Raw genomic sequence first — 4,778 nt, 5'->3', positions numbered from 1 at the left:
TAGGGAGAGCCATAGGGAGGGCCATAGGGAGGGCTATAGGGAGAGCCATAGGGAGGGCTGTAGGGAGAGCCATAGAGAGAGCTATAGGGAGAGCTGTAGGGAGGGCTATAGGGAGGGCTATAGGGAGGGCTATAGGGAGAGCTGTAGGGAGGGCTATAGGGAGAGCTGTAGGGAGAGCTGTAGGGAGGGCTATAGGGAGAGCCGTAGGGAGAGCTATAGGGAGAGCTATAGGGAGAGCGGGTCCGGCGGCACCCCGGAACCCCGGAGGCCGCCCCAGCTCCGCGCACTGCCAGGCGCCTGCGGACAGGGAATTTTGTCACCGTTTTCTTTTTTTTTATTATTTTTCCCCCTTTTTTTTAATAAAAATAAATATATATATATATAAAATATTTCCCAATCCGCGGGCTTGCCCCTCCTTCCGGTGCTGCCCCGCCGAGCGGTGCCGGATGTCCGGAATTGCGTCCTCGTCATCATAAACTTTTAATTTTTTTCCCCCAATTTTATATATTTTGGTTGGTTTTTTTTTTTCTTTCTTTCTAGACCGGAGGGTTTTTATTTATTACCAAAAAAAAAGAGGTTTTAAAGAAAAAACAAAGAAGAATCGATAAAAAACCGCGATGGGAAATAAAGGCGGCCCCACGAACTCTGTACTTACCGAGCATGGACCTATAGAAGCGACTCCATGTGTGTGAATAAAGCCACGTATGGCCACTGCCCCCGCCTGGCCTCTCTGTGCCCCCCCCGCCGGGCGTTAACTCTGGAGCGGATCGTGGTCCTTGGCATCGTATAGGGGCGCGCTGCCTTGGCGTTCTGGGGGCTATAGGGGATGTATAGGGGGTCTATAGGGCCTGTTGGGGTCCCTGAGGGGCGCTTGATGGGGGCCCTATAATGGGCGCTGTGTCTGTGGGCCCTATATCTATAAAAGGGCTCTATAACATAGATTTATATCTATAATCTATAGATTCTATATATAGATATCTATATAGATATATCTATATAGATATCTAGATATCTATATATAGATATATATAGATATAGATATAATATATATAGATAGTTATCTATAGATATCTCTATATATAGAGATATCTATAGATATATATAATATAATATAATATAGATATATTATATCTATAGATATCTCTATCTATTATATCTATAGATATCTATATATAGATATCTATAGATATATACCTATATCTTTGTATCTATATATAGAATCTATAGATATAGAGTCTATATACTCTATATTCTATATAGAGTCTATATACTCTATATTCTGTAGATATCTTTAGAATCTATGGGTATAGAATCTATATTATAGATGCATCTATAGATGTATCTATAGATCTATATATAGATCTATATGTAAATCTAAATATATATAGATATAAACTATATCTATATTATAGATATATTTAGATAGATATAGATAGATATAGATCTTTAGATATATATCTTTATATATCTTTAGATAGATATCTAAAGATATATGTATTTATAATATAGATGTAGGGCCCATATATCTATAATGGTCCATGTATATATATACACACACATATATATACACACATATATATGTGTATATGTATATGTATATATGTATATATATGTGTGTGTGTATATATGCAGGTATATATATTATATATATAAAATCATCTATCTGTAGGGCCCATTATAGATATAAGGCCCTATATCAATATATATCTATATAGATATTTATATCTCTATCTATAAAAGGGCTCTATAATGGTTTCTGTATGGTATGGATGGGGGTGGTGTGTCCCCAAGTGGATGCCAGCTATATGGGCCTCAATGGGGTGGGTATAGGTGCCCCCCACTATCATGCAGGGTCTATAGGGGGTATGTGCTCCCAGGCATGTGGGGTGTGTAGGGTCATAGAAAGGTGTCTATATGGTGCTGCCATGCCTATAGAGGGGTATATGCAAGTTCCCACAAATTAGGCAAGATGTATAGGGTTGTATATGGTCCTTTGCAACACCATGCAGGCTCTGGGGTGTCTATATGGTCTCCCCTTGGCCCCGGGACATATGGCAGGGTAGAGGGGATCCTATGGAGAATTTTGTGGGGGCATTACAGGGGCTGTATATGGGTGCATAGGGGGATCCATGGGGGAGCATTAGGGGTGGGGGGGGGAACTATGGGAGTATAATGAGTCTATAGGGGTACTGTGGGGCTGTAGGGGTAAACAGTGTATAGTAACAGGTGATCTATAGGGCATATATAGGCATGCACATAGGGATGCATTGGGATGTAATAGGGGTGCTCTAGGGTTAATACAGGATGTATAGCAGTGTACACAGGATGTATAGACACCCTATAGGGGTGCTCTGGGGTTTATAAAGGGGGCATAGGGGGTGCGTGGGGGTGCAAAGAGGGTATATAAGAGATGTAAAGGAGGTTCTCTGGGACCTATAGGCTGTATAGGGGTGCACTGAGATCTATAGAGGATGTATAGGGTGACATTGGTGTGCTCTGGGGCTATGAAGGAAGTATAGGGGGTTTTGGGGTTGCACTGGGGGTCTATAGGAGATGTATAGGGAGTCTGTGGGGTCCATAGGGGTTGCATAGGGGGACTTTAAGGATGTTTGGATGCAGTAGGGATCTATAGGGCATGCAGGAGGCTGGGGGTGCTTGGGGGTCTATAGGTGCTGCATCTATGGGAATGCACTTGTGTCTATAGGGGGGATGTCTATAGGGTCTATAGGGAGTGTTTGGGGGTATAGAGGTGTCTGTAGATGTATGGGGGTACCTAGGGTGCGCTGGGGCCTATGTGGGACGTATAGAGGCTATTTGGGATCACTGAGGTCTATGTAGGGATGTATGGGGGGGGGGGGGGATGCACTGGAGCCTATAGGGGATGTGAAAGGTGTTCATGGGGGTCCATAGGGAAGGCATGCAGGGTGTCTGGGGTGCGCTGGGATCTATAGGGGATGTATAGGGGGTCTGTGGAGATACATAGGAGGTCTGCGCGATGCATTGCAGTCTGTAAGGGAAGCATAGGGAGCCCATGGGGGTGCAGAGGGGTCTATAGGGGATGTATAGGGTGGAATGGAGATGCATAGGAGGTTGATAGGGGATGTATAGGGAGCGTATGGAGGCGCAGAGGGGTCTATAGGAGATGTTTAGGGTATAATATGGATCCACAGAGGGTCTATAGCAGATGAAGAGCTATAGAAGAAGCAGATGAAGAGCTATATGGAGCTCCATAGGGGATGTATAGGGGATGTATAGGAGGTTATGGAGATCCATGTGGGGATGTATAGGAGGTTGTGAGGATGTATAGGGGATGTATAGGAGGTTGTGGGGATGCATAGGGAGTACACAGAGGATACATATGGATTCATAGGGAATGTACACAGGTTCTATAGAGGATGCATAGGGAGTCCATAGGGGGTATATATGGAGCTACAGGGGACATATATGGAGCTATAGGGGGTATATAGGGAGCTATAGGGGTATATATGGAGCTACAGGGGATACATATGGAACTAAAGGGGATATATATGGTGCTATAGGGGATACATGTGGAACTATAGGGAATACATATGGAGCTACAGGGGATATATATGGAGCTATAGTGGGTATATATGGAGCTATAGGGGTATACATGGAGCTATAGGGGATATATATGGTGCTATAGGGATACATATAGAGCTATAGGAGGTACATATGGAGTTATAGGGGATAATATGGAGCTATAGGGGACATATGGAATTATAGGGGCTACATATGGAGCTATAGGGGATAATATGGATCTATAGGAGACACATATGGAGCTATAGGAGATATATATTGTGCTATAGGGGACACATATGGATTTACAGGGACACATATGGGTGTACAGGGGACACATATGGAGCTATAGGGGGTACATATGGAATTACAGGGGTACATATGGTCCTATAGGGGACACATATGGATCTACAGGGGACACATATGGGGCTATAGGGGCCACACATGGAATTACAGGGGTACATATGGGGCTACAGGGGACACATATGGATGTACAGGAGGCACATATGGAGCCATAGGGGACACATATGGAGCTATAGGGGGTACATATGGTATTACAGGGGTACATATGGGGCTATAGGGGACACATATGGGGCTATAGGAGATTTATATGGAGCCATAGGGGACACATATGAATCTACAGGGACACATATGGATGTACAGGGGCCACATATGGAGCTATAGGTGGTACATATGGATCTACAGGGACACATATGGATGTACAGGGGTCACATATGGGGCTATAGGGGACACATATGGAGCTATAGGGGGTACATATGGGGCTATAGGAGATTTATATGGAGCCATAGGGGACACATATGGATCTACAGGGACACCTATGGATGTACAGGGGACACATATGCAGCTATAGGCGGTACATATGGATCTACAGGGGCCACATATGGAGCCATAGGGGCCACATATGGAGCTATAGGCGGTACATATGGGGCTACAGGGGACACATATGGATGTACAGGGGCCACATATGGGGCTATAGGCGGTACATATGGGGCTATAGGGGCCACATACGGATGTACAGGGGTACATATGGGGCTATAGGGGACACATATGGGGCTATAGGCAGTACATATGGGGCTATAGGGGCCACATATGGAGCTATAGGCGGTACATATGGGGCTATAGGCAGTACATATGGGGCTATAGGGGCCACATATGGAGCTATAGGCGGTACATATGGAGCTATAGGTGGTACATATGGGGCTATAGGGGCCACATATGGA

Source organism: Nothoprocta perdicaria, unplaced genomic scaffold (genome assembly GCF_003342845.1).
Source record: "Nothoprocta perdicaria isolate Ctin4 unplaced genomic scaffold, notPer1 scaffold_517, whole genome shotgun sequence".
Lineage (NCBI taxonomy): Eukaryota > Metazoa > Chordata > Aves > Tinamiformes > Tinamidae > Nothoprocta > Nothoprocta perdicaria.
This window is presented reverse-complemented; position numbering follows the sequence as displayed.